General features: G+C 44.3%; 1 protein-coding gene across 2 annotated transcripts in view; it reads left to right on the top strand.

Annotated features, from left to right (window-relative positions):
- LOC124594690 (kelch-like protein 26) overlaps positions 1 to 22,085 on the top strand; it is a 309,492-nt gene that overhangs the window by 173,949 nt on the left and 113,458 nt on the right. For both annotated transcript variants that reach the window (XM_047133067.1, XM_047133059.1), the window contains exon 2: positions 14,359 to 14,426. The gene's annotated coding sequence lies outside the window, so the exon portion shown is untranslated. The remainder of the gene's footprint in view (positions 1 to 14,358; positions 14,427 to 22,085) is intronic.

Here is a 22,085-nt window from a genome sequence, read left to right as displayed (position 1 = left end):
ATCCATGTCCGAGGCAGGATTCGAAGCTGCGACCGGAACGGTCGCGCGGTTCCAGACTGAAGCGCCTAGAACCGCTCGGTCACCCCGGCCGGCTAGTCAATTGCTTCTCCGTACGGGATTGTGTTTGATTATCAAACGATGGTGTTTCTGTAAATCTTCTGCGTCAGTGATTTTTGTTTTGTTTTTAAACACGAAACTGAAAACTTCAGATTTCCTTTCGCTGTCGTTTATTGCTACATCACACTACTTGATGAGTCACTGTAAAGAAGCCCTCGACTCGTTTAGTGATTTTACACAAGACCAGAATTTCCTTGGTTCTCGTCATTATCTTTCGATAAGCTACATCTTCGCGTTTCGATCTTTTATAGACGCGTGAATTTCTAACTTTTGCCTGTCGTCATTTGCGCGTTCTTTTCAGCCTTTGCTTCCTCAGTATTTTTGGAATTTTGTTATTAAACGACGGCTGGTCTTTTCCGTACTTAATCCACTTACTGGACACACATTTCTCCAGAGCACGATGTACAATCTGTTCAAACTTTGCTTATTACGCCCATCATATTGGAACTAAGCTGTTCCTATCCATTGCGTAAGCAGGATGCTAACAACTACTTACCTGCTCTTTCCAGTATAAATAACTTCCCCGCCTCCTTGATGGTTTTGTTGACTTTAGTAACTGTAATCGCTATGATATCAAGATCACTATGCCCTGTCTATAGCGACACAGATAAGCTCAGGCCTGGTCGTAGCTACAAGATCCAAAATATTTTTATTGTGTGTGAGCAGATGAACTAAGTGCTTAAGACAAGTTATCAAAAAACTTGCTCAGAGCTATTTCACAAGAACGTCTGTATCACCTGCAATGAATCCATACACGTTCCAGTCAATACTCAGTAGGTTAAAGTAGCCTCCAACTAATATTGCATGATTGGCGTGTTTTCGCGCTACTGAGCGTAAACTTCATTTGAATATTCTGTAATTATTAACCCGCCACAGATAAAAACGTCCTATGGTTAACTTGAGTTCACCTAGTTCGGTTTCTCTTATCCGTGTATCTTCACAGTTAGAATCAGTTTCAATCTGAGTAGAGATAATGTGTCGACTGCACAATGAACACTTCCCCTCCGAAGTCGTCTGATCTGTATTTTTCGATATACGTCCCATGCCTCGCTAAAAACTTCGGAGCTTTCTACTTCTGGTTTCATCAAGCTATTACTTCCCAGAACAATTTGAGTGCGACCACTTTCCTGGATGGAAGTACGTTCGAGAACTTTGTTACGAATGCTTCGGCACTTCACTGTTAAGATAAAGTCTTCCGAAGTGTCTTAACTTCGCAAGCGTACTGATTTTGCTCTCTGCCTATCGACTGGGAGCTTTCATCAGAGGACCTCGAACAATCGCCTCAAGTGCTGCTGTTCCCTCTATGTAGTGCACCCCTGACGTATCAAGGAGAATCCTAAAATTCCCCACCCTATAACGCAGCTCCAGAAATCTACAACCAAGACCGTCATGATGTGTGTTTATATATGCCTGGTTCACATTATAAATGATACCAAAAGACCTACAACATTCCTATTTCGATCAATTTCATTATGCGACTCCGCTAAAAGTTTCCAGCAGCTCTGTTTGTTGCCAAAACTGTGTTATGATCCATATGAGAAAGAAGTGGAATTGTCGTGTCTACACCCACATGTGTGTCTCGTGTCGGCTAATGTACGTTCAGTGTTCAGTGTATAGTGAAGGACACATGGTGTACAAGAATCAGTGGCCCTCTTTTTGTTCCATTCACGGATAGTGACTGAGAACGAAGATTGCCAATATTCCTCTCATACGCCCTAGTTCGTCTACATTTTGCTGTCGTATTCACTACGGGAGATGCCCTGGGGGAAGTATTTCAGTTTATTTCGTACTGGGACGTGATCATTTTTCTCATCGGCAGAGCACGGATTTTTATGAAATATCACCACTCAAAATGTGTTCATATATCGCTAATGAAAATGCGTAATATGTGCAAGACGGTGTTGTAATATCACTAAAATATTTTATTAAATATTTAAAATAAATATACTTCTTAATCTCATCACCGTTTACTACTCGTATACTATCGTAAAAAGCACGTACCAGGAACGTGAAAAGTACTTCAGGAGGGTGCATTTGACTTAAACTGCTTTTCTTTGTTTTAGAGATCTATTCTGCGCTAATCAAAGAAAATAATTTTCGGTCACATCTGTTAATTAAAATATCTATCTTCATGAACATCTTCTGCCTTAACTTTCATTTTGAAGTGGAATGAAAAATAGACTACTTCCCCAAATTCTCTGCAGGTGTAGTATGTCACCGATCAGAAAAAATGCTTCTGTAAGAATACAAGCTCTCACCACATCGCAGGAAGTTGATGGTGCAAATTTCAGGAGACGAAATACTCCTAGAGAAATATCCACAGGAGCGTCGTCATATCTTCCAAGAGAACATTGCAACTAGAATCAAATGTCGGAAGGCCTGTACTTCTTGCTAAAACACCGTCAAACTTACTCAGTACCCTATGCTCAGTATTAGTTCTTATGGTAGGCAGCTTTCATTTAACGTCTCACCCATTTCTAACGATTTATGCAAAGACCTGATGTCGGGAGCCAAAGTTGCTATGGGTGTACGCCATAGCATTATCGATCCTCGGTTCAATGAAAGCATTTTGTGCCTACGAGCAACCTTGGAATTATTTGTACGTTCCAACAGTTTTCACGTAATCAGTAATGGATTTGATGGTTCTTCTCCGCAGACTTTGCAAACAATGAAATTGCCAGTGAAACGACCTCATACGTTCGCTGTTTCGTCGGCTGTAATCCATTGATGGTGATTACTTACACAGCATCGCACACTTCACAAAAATCTAAAAATAGTTTATCCTTAATGTCCACTCATCAAGAATCTGCTGCCCGCAATACTGTCGTAAAAATGCGCGATACGTAGGAAACTTAAGTTTGTACTATGAAATGCTGGCAGCAACATAACGTTGCGCACCAATCAAAGAAAATTCGTTTGTGGAGTTTCTAGTCTTTTGTATCTCCGTCAGTATCATTTGCGCTTCTCAGACCACTGCACTGATTTGTTCTTCGCACATCACAAATCGCTAGTAATCGGAAGACTAAGCCTCTATTCTCTTATTTACCATTCTGTTACCCTCGACAGCACACGAAACACTTTTGCTACGTACTGTAATAGTTACTACAATGCAGCTCATAGTATTGTTAGGTGTCTGATGTGTTTATGAGAAATGAAATTTCGTATCTTAAAAAATAAGCAGAAGCACTCACTTCGTAATCCAACTCAAAATAAACCACATGTTTTTACAATAGAACGGGTATTTAGAGATAATTTGCTTTGTGTCTTCAACTTCTGTCGTGAATTAGATTAGTTTATAGGGAAACAATAAATGTAAACAAGCAATAATATGTCATTTTAACTTCCATAGAGTTAAAATATGTAACATCTAATTATAGAGAAGTACGCAGCGATAAAAGTAAATATATCAACGTTGGTAACGCAACTTGTGAACGTTTACACTTTTCCCGTGCGTAAGAGCAAAGGAAAACTATGTTTAATTATAAGGGGCGATCAAAAAGTTTCCGTTTGAGGGCGTTGCTACAGTGTATATACAACGTAGCCCGATTTCGATGCATGTTTATAACCACCGACATGTAGGAAGGGGTTAGCGTGGCGTTCGGTTAACGAGACAACGTATACTATGGCGACGTGACTAGCTATTGCGTCTAAGCAGGACCCCCGTGCTATTCTTTCTTTTCGTGGCTGCCCCAGGTCAAACACCGGTAGACATGCATCGATAAAAGAAGAATGTGTTTGGGGTAGGGTGTAAGACGAAACCATCGTTGTGATATGGTGCACCAAGTTTTATGTTGCTTGATGATAGCGCACGTCCCCATATCGCGAATGTCGCAACGCAGAAGTTATACCAACTCAAGTGGGAGATACTCCAGCATTTTCCCTATAGGACTGATCTCTTCCCATGCGATTATCACTCCTTCGGTCTCTCATAAACGGCCTTCAGGAGTCGACGATTCCTATCGGATGAGTATGTGCAGTGGTCATTTACGGACTTCTTCACGCAGCAGAACAGCGTGTTTCACCAAACTGGTATTTTCAACCTGGTACTTGGGTGGGATGATTGCCTCAGTGTTCACGGCGATTTTTGCTTTATTGACATTTGTATACTGCACTGCACTTTTTCGTCTCAGTGGTGCCCATGAATGAAAAGAGTTGTAAGTACATACTTTTGTTACATTTTACGGTATTGAGCCCGTCGTTTGCTCCATTGAGCAAATTAACGTTCAACTCCTCAACTTTATACCGCACATTACCTACGTTTTTTATTACTCTTTAGTAAGAAATTTAAAGAGAGAACTGCGAGCGCATCTGCATCACTGACCGGGTCGAAGGTTTTTCGTGGCACGGGTGTTCACGCCGTCCTCATCATTTCCTGTCGTCGTCGTCATCTCGGGCGTGGTGGTCTAGCGGTAAAGCGCGACCCAGGATCCGAGAAATTATGGGATGGAATTCCGATCGGATCACGGATTTGCAGTCTGCGTTTTAATCTTACCTTCACCTGTCGGCGATGTGAGGAGTCGCCGGATTCCACATTAAACTGCAGGTTCCCTTCCTCTAGGTAGGATAATTGTGGGTATGTTCGGGATGTTCAAATTGCCGAAGTGACGTCAAATAGAAAGAAGGGGAATTTCAGAGTAGCTATTCATTCAAAACCTTGTTCGATATGTGTAAAGTTTTTAATCTGATTAATCTCTTCATTATCAGACCGGAAGTAGAATTAGTGTCTTTATGTGATGCGATAAGTCGAGCCTGATTAGTTGATGCCACAGTTTGCACTACACCTGACACTGCTTTCTGTTGTGCCACACTGGCTGTTCGTACTTGGCAAACGGGCAGGGCAGGATACAAAAGTGATCTAAGTTAATTGACTTCCTTCTCGTGATTGCCTTCCCGTCGTCGTCGTCGTCGTCGTCGTCGTCGTTGTCGTTCATCTCTCTTTGTTACAGTCCACCTCAAGATTATGTTTAAGCAATCAGTTTAGCTTTACCCCTCACCATTACACTCTGAGAGACATCATGGTCGCGGTCGTTTACCGGTTTTAAGTGCTTATTCTGTTCACCTTCTTTCCATTGTACTGTTACCTATTTACTTAATTTCGTGACTATGTTTGATTCTGTCTACTGTGTTTTGTTTGTATAAACCAAATCCTCCATCTTGCCACGCCTTCTCAAGCTCAGTCACCCTCATTTCTAAAAGCATTCTAAACTTTCAGTTACTCTACTTGGACTCATTCTTCGGATTGTCAAACTTTTTCCCCAAATATCATCATATAGCGTTTTTTGGGTGTTTTCCGTGATTTAAACGTTTACTAATATACTGTTGTCCCCTATTTTACTGATGATTCTTTTCTGTGTTTTCTCGTTCCACCAATCTTAAAGCTAGTGATTCTGATGAAAACCCGCTTTCTGACTGCATCAGAAAAGTAAATAAAAAATAAAACTGTCATCAACCTGAGGGTTGGTTTGAACATTGCACTTCCCCAGGGCATGGTCATGTTGGAAGCGATAAGGGCTTACTTGCCTCCAATCTTCGATCAAAGTTAGTCAGCCTGTGGCAGGGGATCTTCATTTTAACGTGGACTACCTAAAGTTTAACGTGGATTGCAACAACGGGAGAACTTGGAAATTTTTTACAGAACAAACATTTCCAGACGTGAAAGGAGAACGTGAAAAGAGCGATGTCAAAAATTTCCTACGTTCGACCGGGGTGAAGATAATTATGAACATCAACAGGTAATAAAATCGAGATTGGCTGTTTCAAAATCTTACCAGCTCATTTGGGAGTCTTGATTCGGAATTCTACAAAAAGAAATAAAACAAAGGGCAGCGTAAATCTGAATTATCAATAGTTCAGGCGTATTATCCATAATGCTGTAAGAAAGAACTATCCTACAAATACTCTAGACGTAGAGGGAAAGGCAAACGTGAGTTCGCACTATACTGGTGGTACTGTGACAGACTGAAGCTCACGTGCTGAAAGGATGGCTGAAAGATTTCTTCTGAATTCCTACGTCAATTTTTATTCTTCTTACTAAATCCAAACGTTCCACGCAGGTTCACAGTTGGTGACTGGGTTGGGACCGGAAAGGAAAGGGGCGGGGGTGGGGGGAGAGACTGCTGCTGCCTATCATTCGAGGACTCTACAACCGGTGCTAGGAAACGGCATCCTCTCAAAATTTCGAATGAAGTCGTGCCAAAAAGTCTTGTTCCAGAGTACACTACCGCTGTGATTACTAGAAAATTCTTCTCACGTTTTAAAAGTTACCATGTCTCAACGCTAAGACTGTCTGAAAATATGTGAATGAAAATCGTTGTAAATCAGAGTTGGTCCTCTTTTTCTTGGTATTCAAGTCGCAGTAACGAACTGTGTGTATTAAACCGAGGACCTAGAAACGATGGAGAGGCTTCGTCCCGCCGTAGCCCTCAGTGGTTCACAACCCCACAACAGGCCACAGCGGTCCACCCACCTCACCAGTCCGCCTGCTCAGATGGGTGGTACCGTGCTTGCCTCCCATGCACTGAGCCCGGGTTAGATTCCCGACCGGGTTGGAGATTTTCTCCGCTCGGGGACTGGTTGTTGTGTTGTCCTCATCATTTCATCCTCACCATCGGCCGCAAGTCGCCCAATGTGGCGCCGACTGAAATAAGACTTGCACTAGGCGCCCGAACCCGACTGGGACCTCCCGGCCAACAATGCCACACGATCATTTCATTTTCATATTGATCAGCTAGAACATTATGACGACCGATCTACTATCGATGTAAACACATGAAGGCGATAAGAGCGTCACCTGGAGAGGAAAGAATGCTATAAAAACACGCGCGCACATGGCATCAGTGAGGTGAGTGTGCTGTCCGTGTGTAGAATTAGAAAGGTGCGCGATCTATCTGAGTTTCACCGAGGGCGGATTATGATAGTCCTAGGGCTCGGCACGAGGATTTGCGAAACTGCACAACTTGGCGAATGTTCGAGGAGTGCTGTGATGCGTGTATGCAACACGTGGTAAAATCAAGGTGAAACCACGTCCACACATCGTGGAGCTGGGCGGCCACCATTCATTACAGATGTCTTACATCATAGGCTGAGCAGACGGGTGAAACAGGACAGGTGGCGAACATGAGACTTACAATGCTGGCCAGAGTACAAGTGTGTCTGAACACACAGTGCACCGAACACTCGTAACGATGGGTCTCTGCAGCCGACGATCCATGCAAGTGCCAGTGTTAACATCACGATATCGGCAACTGTGGCTGAAATTGGCACGTGACCATCGGCACTGGACGTCGACGTAGTGGCAGAGCTTTGCATGGTGTGATGAATCCCGATACCTTCCTCATCATGACATTGGGAAGGCGCGAATCTGTAGTCTTCTAGGGGAACAGCTCCTCGACACCTGTACTGCGGGACGGCGACTCCATTACGCTCTGGGGGGACATTTCAGGTGGGACCCATCAACCCAATAGAACTCGTGCAAGGCACCACGACGGCCAAGGAGTATCGTACACTGGTTGCAGACCACGTGCACCCTTTCATGACGATCATATTTCCCCCCGGCAGTGGCATTTTTCAGCAAGATAATGGTCCATGTCACAGGCCCTGGGGTGTCATCGAGTAGTTCGACGAGCACAGTCGTGATTTCCTGTTGATCTGCTGGCCTCCCAACTCGTCAGATCTGAACCCGATCGAACACATATGGAATGTGATTAAACCAGACATCAAAGCTCATCGCCCTGATCCCCAGCTTAAAGAGAATTAGGTGACTTGTGTGTGCTACCGGCTACCATTCTGTCTGGTCATTGTAATTTTCGTTGAATGGAGACATTATGTTAGAACCTGAAATTAAAGACCAAAACTGAGATACTAGATATGCTTCGCCAAACATGTTTCGCCCTAATTGCGGCATCTTCAGTTGGTGTTCTTGGAAAATGTAACAAATTTTCTACATTTGGAAAATGCGAATAGGTTATTGCTAATGCCCGGTGAACGTCATCTGCCAGCGTGTGCTGTGCCAACAGTAAAATTCGGAGGCGGCAGTGTTACGGTGTGGTCGTGTTTCTCATGGAGGCGGCTTGCACCGCTTGTTGTTTTGCGTGGCACTATCACAGCACAGGCCTACATTGATGTTTTAAGCAACTTCTTGATTCTCACTGTTGAAGAGCAATTCAGGCATGGCGATTGTATCTTTCAACACTATCGGCCTGTGGCGGGGTGGTTACGTGACAACATCCCTCTAATGGACAGGCCTGTATAGAGTCCTGACCTGAACCCTACAGGAAACTTTTCAGATGTTTTGGAACGCCGACGGTGTGCCAGACCTCACCGACCGACATCGATACCTCTTCTCAGTGCAGCACTTCGTGAAGATTGGACTGCCATTCCTCACAAAACCTTCCAGCAACTGATTGAACGTATGCCTGCGACAGTGGAAGCTGTCATCAAGGCTAAGGGTGGGCCAACGCCACATTGAATTCCAGCATTACCGATGGAGGGCGCCACGAACTTGTCATTCATTTTCAGCCAGGTATGCGGATACTTTTGATCACATAATGTAGATGTAATGTAGATGTCCTTCTCTTTGCCTATTACGTAAAGCTTTCGTTCCACGTTACTAAAATATGAGATACAGAAATGATTTTACTTGTTCTTCGCCATCCGGAGTGGCCAAGCGGTTCTAGGCGCTACAGTCTAGAACCACGCGACCGCTACGGTCGCCAGTTAGAATCCTGCCTCGGGCATGGATGTGTGTGATGTCCTTAGGTTAGTTAGGTTTAAGTAGTTCTAAGTCTAGGGGACTGATGATCTCAGAAGTTAAGTCCCATAGTGCTCAGAGCCATTTCTTTTCTATATTTATTCTTATTCCGTATCCCTCGCCCTTCTTGCAGTTCTCCTCAACCTCTGTTGTTGCTCATCTTCTGATTACCCCAACACTGTATGCTCATCTGCGTATTTTAAAGTATTGATCCTTTCTCCTCCAATTACAGTGCCTCTTGCGTCCTTTATGGCCTTACTTATCACAATTTCGGTAATGGTGAGCATCATTACCTAAAATTGTGACATCGGAAAAGGAAGATGTGGGTTAAGAAACGTTACATATCAGATCTCTGATTTACTGTTCGTGTAGCCGACCTGTTGTCAACCATGCACGAGGGCTTTCTGGGCTTCTTGGTTAGGCTAATTGCACATTTTTTCGTGGAGCTCTACAGCAAGTTAACTCCTGGAGAGGGTAGGCATACGATAAGAACAGCCGTAAAGAAAGCTAATATTAGCTACCTGTCAGATACGGCAGGTGGCAGTGTGCGAGGCGCAGCGAGTTAGCTCACGGAGTCGATGTGAGCGTGCCGTATCATTGACTTGTTAGCCACGTGCCCACCGAGGGCGGACAGCAGCCGTAGGCGTGACGCCGAGCCGGCGAGGTTTTCCTTGTGGATCGGCCAGCGTGGGCCGCGGCCGGCAACAGGTCTGCTCACGAGACACCGCACTGGGTCACGTGACCCCGGTTGCGACACGGCGCTGTGCCCAGTTCGTCGTCCCCGCACGGGAGGCACCGCGTGGACCGCGGAATCCGCCGCTCCTTTCCTTTACAAGTCTTCCTGAAAATCGCCAGCCATTCCTTAACATGTGGCATGTTGTGGATATCCGATATACAGATTGCAGTAATTGAAATTACTTTTTAAGAATATTTTTTGTCTCCTCATTTCTTCGGTAGAACGGGTCGTCGGAATAATTACGCTTTGGTAGTCAAAGACTGTTCAGCCAAATGTCAGATGCGTTGGTAGAGGGCAGAGCAGTCCCCAACGAGTATATGAATTCCAGTTCAGGCTTTTCTCTTATAATCAAGAGAAACATCCCGAAAGCTCTCAGAACCGGTCGATGAGAACGGCTTTTAATTTTATTCGGGGACGACATGTCCCAGACAGACGTGAAAATGTTTGTGTGTACAGTGTAAAATCGATGACGTAGTCGACATGTGAAAAAGATGATGCGGTAGCACAACAAACCTAATAATCTGATTGTCATACGACATCACACTTTGCAGAGAAATGTTCTTAAAGTGTCTCCACCAAGACATGTTGGTTTTCGTCGGACGTCGTATATGCGTTAAGAGTTACTCATACCGTTAGCGAATGAAAGTGGCCTCATCAGTAAACTAAATTAGTGAGATCACGTGGCGATTTACAATTCGGCAACGACCGTGTTCCAATCGTCTACATTCATGTCCTTTTAGAAAGCATTGAATCTAATGTAAACACTAAGGGAAGGGGCCAAGCATACGTAACGTGCGCCATACTGTTGCATGTGGAACAACGATATGTTTGGAGTTGCAGTGCTTGGTTGTTAAGGGACTACATTCTACCATCTGAGGGTCTTGAGACACCATCCACATTCTGTTAACGTGTACGTCCAGAAGAAATATGTCTGCTGGGTAAGGCTGTAGGATAGGTAGATAATAATATCGACCAAAACAAAAAGTCTCTTAAACATAGGAACTAAAATGCATACTTTTAAGAGCTATGAGCACTCGTTCATCTTCGTTCCTATCAAACATCTCTCTTCTATTGAATAAGTTCTCATACCTGTTACAGTATGCATTTTAGAGACCATGTTTACGGGACATTTTTGCTTGTTATGGTCCATATTGCCTCCTCCGAAAAAATTGAAAGCAAAGAGTTTGCTGCAGAAGAGATGTTTCACAATAGCGAAGATGAACAAGTGCTTACAGCCCTTAGGGTATGCCTTTTATAGCCCATGTTTACTGAACATTTTTGTCTTACTACTACTACTGCTACTACTACTACTACTACTCAAAACATGGAACACGTTTTTTTTAACGCCCAGGTGGCGGGGGCATCGAAAATGACTGGAACTGCAGCGTACAAATTAAAATCGGGATAGCATTAGAGAAACAGGCGTTTCTGAAAAAGTGTGTGTGTTCTGTATCAGTATGGACAAAGATTTGATGAAAGGCGTGCCCGACTGGGAAGACTAGCATAGTTGCCCTGTTTTGTGCTGTCTGTGTTCGCAGCCCGTTTCTCTAAACTTGGCATCTGCATGTGGCGCCGAGGCAGCAGTAGTTGGATTTCAGGGAACCAGTTTTATTTGTCAGACAGTCAGGGAAGTTGTTGTTGTAAATAGTGCATCTGAAAGTCACTGTAATTTACTACCAATGCTTGATGTCTACTAGCTGACTTAGTCCCGCTAGTCCACACAGAGGATTGGTCCAAACTAATCAGAGCCGCTGCTCAGAACCGGACTCAGTTCTCTTGACTCTTACATTCATCCGGTGCTGGCTACCTAGTCAGTTCATCTGGCTCTCTCGTGTTGATATTACGATGGATTTTGTGGCCAAGTGTCTTGATATGACGCTTCCTCGTAAAAGTATCCCGCAGTCTGCCGAAAACGCCCGCTGATTGTGCGACTTGTAGACTTTCTGTGTGTTGACTAGACGTGTCTTGTCAACTGCTATGTCCTTTACATCAAAAATATACAGCCTCATCAACATCTACCTTCCTGCGACCACGAGTACGTATAAACAAAGCTTGCGCAGGAACTAAATAAGAACTGCTAACACCTATAACTTCAGTAAAATGAAAAGAACGATAAAAAATTGCATTTCTACGAGCAAAACTCTCAAGGCCACCGTACTCACTTATACCTCCACATCTAGCAAATACAAGTTAACCAACCATCACGGTTACCAGGCGAAGTAGCACCAGTCCGAGTTACAGCAAAATCAAATCTACAACCTAGAATCACAACGGTCCATCAATAACAGCACGAGAAGCAATGCCTTTAACTTTATTCTTCGCTATGATAACAGCAGTCTTCAACTCAACTATAGACAATAGCCTTATACGCAGTCGCACGCGAGCGACGATGACGACGATAGCGATACCCTATTGTGTGCCGTTCAATGCTGTTGCACATGTACAACTCCAAGCCAGAGTCGTCATCGTCGCTCGCGCGTGACTCTGTATAAAGTTGAGTTGAAGGCTGCTGTTATCACAGCGAAGAATAAAGGTTAAAGGCATTGCTTCTGGTGCTGTCACTGATACACTGTGTGTGTTTTTAGGTTTTAGATTTGATTCTGCTTTAACTCGGGCTGGTGCTACTCCGCCCTACCCAATAAAGGCATACTTCAGAACCGGTCGCAGCAGTGGCTTCTGCAGAATGACGCAGACTTTTTCTGGTAACACTGATGTAGCTACACAGAGGTGCTTGAAACGACTCAGCGCCTCCCCCGAAGTCTCTGAGCGTGCTGGTGCCACGTCAACCGAGTCAACTACGTAACGATGAGGTGAGGCACAGTTCTGCTCTGTAGCACTCTGTTCCTGTGAATGTGGACAGTCTGTAAGTTCGCCAGGATGTTCCGACGCTGATAATACATTTGCTTTTGTCTTGTTGAAAGTCAGGAGCCACTTCAAGACCCAGCTGGCTACTGGGTCAATCGATGAATCTGTCACACATTCAAGCTTCGTCCGCCTACGTGGTTTGCGATAGGCACGTCAAGTGTAAATAGTGTGTAGAGAACCGACCACAACACCGCCCCTTGCGAAACACCAACATTTGTTTTGTTTCATGAGCTGCCTTACTTGACGTACACGTAGTGTGTACGTTCTTATATATTGGGTGTCAGACATCTACCGTACTACTACCTCTTTTTCTCGAAAATAGTGTGTCCGATGTGTTCAAGGAAATGAGTTTTAATCAAGCCTTATAGGCCAATAAAATGGTAAAACAGGAAACTGAGTGAGCTCCAGTGTTTCATCTTAGAATGTGATGCAATATTTTTTGTTTAGTAGAGCTATCGAAACTTCCATTTTTGTGTTGACAGTTTATTGGAATGTTACAGCGATTCAGTATGAAGAAAAGTCGTGCTAACATTAAGAACTTAAGCAAATCATGAGGAAACAAAAGTTTGTACTGCTATACAGTGTAGCAGTATATCCCAGTGCCGCAAAATTCGTGAATATTGCTTCTTGGGGACAAGACTTGTAAAATTCTCTCCAATATCATAAATTATAACTTACGAGCAAATACATTATCACAAACAATTTCATAAAGCTAAGACGCAAACTAGAAAAAAGTTCGGTATAAGTTTATCATAAGAATACACACACACACACACACACACACACACACACACACACACACACACACACACACACACAATACTGTGGAAATAAGATACAAATTGTAAAATAATGTGAAGTCGACGATAGACACACAGATTGACACTGATCAGCCAGTACATTATGACCACTGACATACTGCCGTCTCGGGACTAGTGACAGCTAATCAGACGCATGCAGTATCAGTGAGCGTGCTGTCCGTGCGTTGTGGAAGGCGCGCGATGTATCTGAGTTTGACCGAGGGCAGATATGATAGCCCGAGGGCTCGGCACGAGCATTCGGGAAACTGCACGACTTGGCGGATGTTCGAGGAGTGCTGTGATGACTGTATTCAACACGTGACGAAACCAAGGTGAAACCACGTCCAGAGGTCGTGGAGCTGGGTGGCCACCCCTCATTCCAGATGTCGGACGTCGCAGGCTGAGCAGACCGGTAAAACAGAACAGGCGGCGAACTGTAGTGGAACTAACACAAGACTTCAGTACAGGGCAGATTACAAGTGTGTCCAACACACAGTGCACCGAACACTCATAACGATGGGCCTCCGCAGTCAACGACTCATGGATGTGCCAATGTTAACACCACCACATCGGCAGCTACGACTGAAATGGGCACGTGACCATCGCCACTAGACGTTGGCGTGGTCTGATAAATCCCAAATACGTTCTTTGTCATACCGATGGGAAAGTGTAAATCTGTCGGCATCCAGGGCAACAGCTCCTTGAAGGCGGCAGCGGCAGCTTCACTGTGCTCTGGAAAACGTTCGTTTTGTAAATAAAAACTCCCTTTGCTGCGATGTATTTTGTTCGTGACGCGTTGTTTTTTTCCCTTCATCAAATGGTTTTAGAATGATAGTTTTGTTTTGAAATGCTATATTTGTTGACTTTCAGTCTTATTTTTTATGTAAATATGTGATTACTTACAGTTATTACAGTTTTTCGCTGGCATCTACATTTCGTTTCGTCTATCACATGCCAGAGGTCGCACTTAACTTTAGAACAATAAGCACATTTTCACGTAGGAACTTCGTTTTCATCACATAATACAATTAGCATTACTCACTTCAAGAAATATTGTGTTCATTAATCATACATTTGTTTTCTGTGTCTAGATGGAGTACAGAAGAATGACGAGTCGTTACCCGTTATAGCTACTATTCCCATCTAGGCGGAAAAAAATGTAAGTACAGATGCTATTCTTTTTGCTCTTATCTACTAGTCTAATATGGCCTAAGTACCAGTGTAAAATGCAACAGTTTGGAGCACGCATATCAAACTCAAACTTTCTGAGTTTGTATCCGAATTAATGTCATCATTCTTTTCGCGATGTTTCGTCAACTTCGTTACTTGCCTTCCTCTCGTGTCTAGATGTCGTTGCTCTCTTGTCTTGCCCCCAACCACCCTATGGACGGAATACACCGCGCACCGCTCTAGTGATTGTTTCCCAGCGCCTTCAACAATTTGACAGAAATTGAAGACCAAAAGGCTGCGCCAAAAAGTATAAACTTTTTATGCAACAAAAATTTCGTCAAGAAAATATCCTAAAAATTCATCTTCAATAGGTGCTTATCTATGATTGGGGGGGGGGGGGGGGGAGAGCACTGACATAGTTTGTGACGGAATTTAAACAATCCTCTGTCCCTGCTATTTAATTTATGACCCGCTGCGTTACACTTAACCAGAAGTTTATCGCGTTCTGGTGTACGAAGATACTACTGATTAATTTGGTTGATCATTGATTTCTCCCAGAAAGCCTGAAGGATAGATAGATGTTTCTCACCTTTTTGTCACTTGACTCTGGAATTCAAACACTCTGTGAACTGAGTTAAAACATTAGTTATAGTGCGCCTCCCTCCATTGATGGGAAACGTTCTTTACATATCCCAGTAGATATGACCGCCAAAGTAGATGAATCGCTGTAAGGTACAGTTATTGTAACGTAAAATCGTTGCTTTTACAATCATTACAGTATGTTCGTAAAGGTAGGAAGAATGGGAAGTTGCGCCTGGAACACATATAACCGCTTCTATATATCAACGTCTCTCGAAAAGGCTGTTTCTTTTTCGTCCCCAAAGGGAGCATCGCCATACCATTGCAGTAGTTACTATCAGAGCTGGTATTCTGTTCCTCTGTTGTCTTACGCATGAAGTTCGTCGCTTAAGACTAATAAGGCAAAAGACATTATCGGCATTACCAGAAAATCTAAGCAGAAAATACAATCTCTTTTCGTGGCAAATTTTAAGATCAATTTGAAGCACCACTATACAGTACTCGCTGAATACTTTGGAACAAAAGTTATACGAACGATAGCAAATCCGAAACTGAATATTTCTAGAACCTGTGATATTATATGAATATTTCAGACGTTAAGAGAACTTGAATGAGTAATTATGTGAGGCACGTGCTCGAAAATTATGTTCAATAAAAAAAAATCTTGCATGTTACCTGTGAGTTATGCAGAATCTATTTAGCGGAAATTGAAGTGCCACATACAACTGTGAAGAATATCCCTCTTTCTCTTTCGCAGTGTAACTATCCTTCAAGAGTACCTCAACACAGTTATACGTCAGAGATGAGAAACAGAATAAGTACGAGTGTAGTGTAGAGGGATGCATGCACTAGAAATCAGGCGTCGCTCTTAAGTTAGTGCTGTACCGGCTGCCTTCTTTGCTTCCGCTGTTCCGCAGGTATGACTAGTCTGAGAACGGCGACGCTGCGGTCGCTGTGTATTCATTGACGCGTTCTCTGTTACTGAAGAGTGCTGGAGTGAGCGTACATGTTGGCAAAATCAAGTATTCGTGCGGCCCGCGGTTCTCAGCCGCATTTTATGATATGCAACTAGCAACTGAACCCAAAACCGTCAGCTAACGTTAAGAGCGTCTTAAGAGTGTAGTTTCCCTGCTCAGTAACAAACAAATAATTACGGAGACAATAATATTTTAAGATTTACTTAATTTTTAGGGTGAGGGGATTTCTGCCATGAGCCAAGTAGGCTTTAAGTTGGCTGCTTACCTAAGAGGCAGAAGGGAAAGTGCCGCGACCATTGCGGGGTTAGAATATGTGGGATGAGGAAGGTTTTATTGTTCATCTTCCAGTACCGACAGTATGTGCACGACCCTTACCAGCAAACTGCTGTGGTATAAATTTTGACAAGGAAGTGCCATGGATTCCCGAACGCGCGGTATAGAGACCGTCTTTTTCAAATGCGATAAATATTTCCAACAAACAATATGAAATTAAGCCTGCAGTAATACAACGCAATGATTAGAAGAAAAATGATGTTCAAAACATTTAGTAAACAGTTGTGATTGTGTCCCAAATTGTATAATGCATTTAAACGTAATTACAATTACTGTTATTAATCTACTAACCATCCGCTCGCACAGACAACGCAACAACACTTCGCCAGGCAATTAGTGTCCCCAGTTTAAGGTCGCTGAGGATGGCGGCAGTCTGAAACAAGGAACGATCGACTTAGCGATCAATATGTGGGAGCCGACGGCCAGCTTATCGCGGTAATATATTGGAGGCTCATAACATACTAATTTATGTTGGTTACCAGACAGTCATAAGGTCGGTACCTACGCTGCCCGAGGATGCGCCCTATAATGTCAGTATTGGCACTTGAGTAAAAATGTTTGACGATCACATTTGTGGAGGGTTTTGACCTGCAACCAAAAGCGTGCTGTTTGTACATTCGCCTTTGCTGAAGATAGCTGGTTGTGTCTCGAACGAACCAGTTTCTGCTAACTAAGTTCCCAAGACACCGACTGGTTGGTGTATAGAATTTGACAAAATGGATCGCATGGTAGAATATTCAGCTAAAATATCCCGCTTACCGGACCGTGAAATCTATACTTCGAAGAACACGGTGTGGAGAGTGCTGGTGGAGGAACTGTTACATCTCTATTACGAACGAAGAGTGCAACCATTGGAGTCAAATGATTTCGAGCTGACAATGAAGATGATTAGTTTGTATGGCGCTCAACTGCGCGGTCGTCAGCGCTCGTACTAAGTCCCAATTTTTGCACAGTCCTATTTTTTTACATGGTCCAATCTAGCAACTGTCACATGATGATGATGATGATGATGATGATGATGATGATGATGATGATGATGATGATGATGACACAGGCCGGCCGGTGTGGCCGTGCGGTTAAAGGCGCTTCAGTCTGGAACCGCGTGACCGCTACGGTCGCAGGTTCGAATCCTGCCTCGGGCATGGATGTGTGTGATGTCCTTAGGTTAGGTTTAATTAGTTCTAAGTTCTAGGCGACTGATGACCTCAGCAGTTAAGTCGCATAGTGCTCAGAACCATTTGAACTTGATGATAACACACCCAGTCCCTGGGCAGAGAGAATCCCCAGCCCGGCCGGGAATCTTACCGGAACCCCATGATCCACATGCAGCAACGCTTGCCACTAGATCCTGAGCTGCGGACGAGTGCTGACAATGGATTATTCAGGCCACTATGCTTACTGAAGTGTCGAACTTAGCCGGCCGCAGTGGACGAGCGGTTCTAGGCACTACAGTCTGGAACCGCGCGACCGCTACGGTCGCAGGTTCGAATCCTGCCTCGGGCATGGGTGTGTGTGATGTCCTTAGTTTAGTTAGGTTTGGGTAGTTCTAAGTTCTAGGGGACTGATGACCTTAGAAGTTAAGTCCCATAGTGCTCAGAGCCATTTTGTCGAACTTACTGCAATAGCTATGCCTAGACGGATGAAAAATTATGCGCCAAGACCGTCTCAGGACACTTTAAAGGAAAAGCTCATAGTATTCCCTAACGTTCGAAACCTGGCTGAACTATGGCGCCCTGTTTGTTCTTAGTTTGGTACATTATTAACATACCGCAGAACTTCCATATATGTATTATGTCGCTTCAGATCAATTTCTTTCCTGCGATAATACGAACTTGTTCATGCTAATAATTGTTTAGAAATACAAAATAACGAATTTTTTAGAAAATTATGTATAAAAAATTATGTACTTGTAAGTCACGTCAGCTTCAGGTTTCACATGACAGGCTATGGCAAGATAGTTGAAGAGAAAATAATGGAGTTACTCTCGGAGGATTTTCCATCTGATACTGATAAACGAAATAAGCAGTGACGCTGAAAAAAAGGACAGGCTCTTGAAAAATTTGGTTTCACAAATTTACAAGCAAAAACAAGAAAAGCGACAACACTCGATGTATCAGTTATCAACAGAATACTTCCACTTCTTTCCCAGAAGCTCAACAAATTCAGTTTGACTGTGGCAATCATAGTAAGGCACTTCCCCAACTATTCGCTGAACCAAAGAAGGGGTTTTTCACTTTCAAATGAAATTATAACCCGAAATCTCGGAATTGATTCGTGAATTTTATTACTTATCATGGGAGTTGAGAAAACTGTGGTATTTGTAATATGGAAAAGACCACATTCAGAGTGTTCCCAATGTTAGTTTATCTGATTCAATGACATAAAGTCCGCCCCCCAGTAGCTGAATGGTCAGCGCGGCGGATTGTCAATCCTCTGGCCCCGGGTTCGATTCCCGGCTGAGTCGGGGAATTTTCTCCTCCCAGGGACTGGGTGTTGCGCTGTCATCATCATCATCATCATCATCATCATCCCGATCGACTGCAGGTCGCCGAAGTGGCGTCAAATTGAAAGACCGTCACCCGGCGAACGGCCTGCCCGACGGGGGGCCCTAGCCATAAGATTAAACAACTAAATGACATAAACTATTTTTATCACTACCACTCCTCATGGAGTAATGTTTGTCGATGACTGAACGATTGTGACCGGATAGAACTGGAGATATCCTTTTCGAAAAAATGAAGTCGAATAAGAGATTTTTATTGTTTTCTGTTAACTGAAGAAATTTGCAACCGACTGTAACGACGTAAAAACAGTTGAGGATTGCCAGAGATTCAAGCGATAAAGGATTTTAAAAAAAACTATATGTTCCCAACCATTAGTCTTTACCTGAAAGTGCTCACTGTGGGAATGTCTGCCATCTTTATCGTTGCACCGTGAAGGCTCGGGCCGCGTTGAACATCATTACCGTTGGGAGCAGTAGAAGTAAAACCAAATTGGTAGCTCAGCAAAGAGCCATAAATTGAGGTGACAGAAGTCGTATGATACCTCCTAACATCATGTTGGACCTCTTTTTGCCCGGCATAGTGCAGCATCTCGACGTTGCATGGACTCAACAAATCGTTGGAAGTACCCTGCAGAAGTATTGAGCCATGCTGCCTCTATAGTCGCCCATAATTGCGAAAGTGTTACCAGTGTAGGATTTTGTGCACGAACTGACCCGATTTTGTTCCCGAACTGACCCGATTTTGTTCCATATATATTCCATGGGACTCACGTCGGGCGATCCGGGTGGCCAGATCTTTCGTTCGAATTGTCGATTTCAAACCAATCGCGAAAAATTGCGGCCCAGTGACATGGTGCATTGTCATCCATCGTCGTTCGGCTACGAATGGTCTCCAAGAGTCCGAACATAACCATTTCTAGTCAATGATTTGTACAGCTGGACTAGAGGACCCAGTCTGTTTCATGTAAACACAGCTTACACCATTATGGAGCTACCAATAGCTTGCACACTTCCTTGTTGTCAACACGGGTCCATGGTTTGGTGAGGTCCGCGCCATACTCGAAGCCTACTATCAGTTGTTAGCAGCTGAAATCTGGACTCACCTGACTAAAGCCACGGTTTTGCAGTCGCCTAGCGTCCGCAGATATCGCCACGAGCACAGGAGAGGAGCTGCGGCCAATGTTGTGCTATTACCAAAGGAACTCGCGTTGGTCGTCTGCTACCATAGGCCATTAACGCCAAATTTCACCACACTGCCCTAACGGGTACGTTAGTTGTACGTCCCACATTAATTTCTGCAGTTATTTCATGCACTGTTGCTTGCAGTCTAGCACTGACAACTCTACGCAAACGCTGCTGATCTTTGTTGTTAAGTGAAGACCCTCGGCCATTGCATTGCCCGTTAGTTTGGTATTCTCGGCTCACTCTTGACATCTACATCTACATTTATACTCCGCAAGCCACCCAACAGTGTGTGGCGGAGGGCACTTTACGTGCCACTGTCATTACCTCCCTTTCCTGTTCCAGTCGCGTATGGTTCGCGGGAAGAACGACTGTCTGAAAGCCTCCGTGCGCGCTCTAATCTCTCCAATTTTACATTCGTGATCTCCTCGGGAGGTATAAGTAGGGGGAAGCAATATATTCGACACCTCATCCAGAAACGCGCCCTCTCGAAACCTGGACAGCAAGCTACACAGCCGGCCGGAGTGGCCGTGCGGTTCTAGGCGCTACAGTCTGGAACCGAGCGACCGCTACGGTCGCAGGTTCGAATCCTGCCTCGGGCATGAATGTGTGTGATGTCCTTACGTTAGTTAGGTTTAATTAGTTCTAAGTTCTAGGCGACTGATGACCTCAGAAGTTAAGTCGCATAGTGCTCAGAGCCAGAGCCAAGCTACACCGCGATGCAGAGCGCCTCTCTTGCAGAGTCCGCCGCTTCAGTTTGCTAAACATCTCCGTAACGCTATCACGCTTACCAAATAACCCTGTGACGAAACGCGCCGCTCTTTGGATCTTCTCTATCTCCTCCGTCAACCCGATCTGGTACGGATCCCACACTGATAAGCAATACTCAAGTATAGGTCGAACGAATGTTTCGTAAGCCACCTCCTTTGTTGATGAACTACATTTTCTAAGGACTCTCCCAGTGAATCTCAACCTGGCACCGCCTTACCAACAATTAATTTTATATGATCATTCCACTTCAAATCGTTCCGCACGCATACTCCCAGATATTTTACGGAAGTAACTGCTACCAGTGTTTGTTCCGCTATCATATAATCATGCAATAAAGGATCCTTCTTTCTATGTATTCGCAATACATTACATTTGTCTATGTTAAGGGTCAGTTGCCACTCCCTGCACCAAGTGTCTATCCGCTGCAGATCTTCCTGCATTTCGCTGCAATTTTCTAATGCTTCAACTTCTCTGTATACTACAGCATAATCCGCGAAAAGCCGCATATGGGTATTCGTATATTCAATTCCCTAACAGTTTCAGAAATGGAACGTCCCATGTCTTCAGATGGAACTTCCATTCCGCGTTCAAAGTCTTTTAATTGCCGTCGTGCGGCCATAATCACGGCGGACACCTTTACACATGACTCACAGCTCCACCTATGCTCTGCCGTTTTATACCTTGTGTACGCGATACTGTATTTGTGCATATCACTAGCTTATTACTTTCGTCACCTCAGTGCAATTGTATTGATCTACGGCGTGCTTCAAAGGAAGAACAACTCGGCAGTTTGAAACCGCGAATGATGTTTAGAGGCAAGAGCGCCGTCCAGTGGTAATACAGCTGTAGCAACTGTACGGAGCAGCGACGCCCAAGGGCATGCGGCAGAACCGTTGCTGTGCTTTCCCTGGCCGCTTCTTTTGTCGCCGGCGCGCAAGGCCACGCGGCAAAGCCAGCACCAGCAGCTGCAGCAGCAGCCTGCAGAGATAATGCGAGCGAGCCGCCAGCTCACTGCCGCCAAGGACAGCGGCCTCACAACTACCCACACGTGGATGGACGCTTCTTCCACATAGTGCCACCGGCCCCCCATTGCACTGGCGCTGCCAATGGGGAATAGCATTATGAAAGCAGTCACTTGGCACGAGCGGCGGTCGAAGATACGTACGTATCAGGTATATTTTTTTGTGACATCGCTAGAAGCGCGATCTTAAAGTTCTCGGACTTTTCTTTTCCAGCCCTCCCAATCCGACTTTTCGTACGTCTGTTGAACATGAGTTCATACACTGAGTGACAACTGCCAAGG

Source organism: Schistocerca americana, chromosome 1 (genome assembly GCF_021461395.2).
Source record: "Schistocerca americana isolate TAMUIC-IGC-003095 chromosome 1, iqSchAmer2.1, whole genome shotgun sequence".
NCBI lineage: Eukaryota > Metazoa > Arthropoda > Insecta > Orthoptera > Acrididae > Schistocerca > Schistocerca americana.
This window is presented reverse-complemented; position numbering and strand designations above follow the sequence as displayed.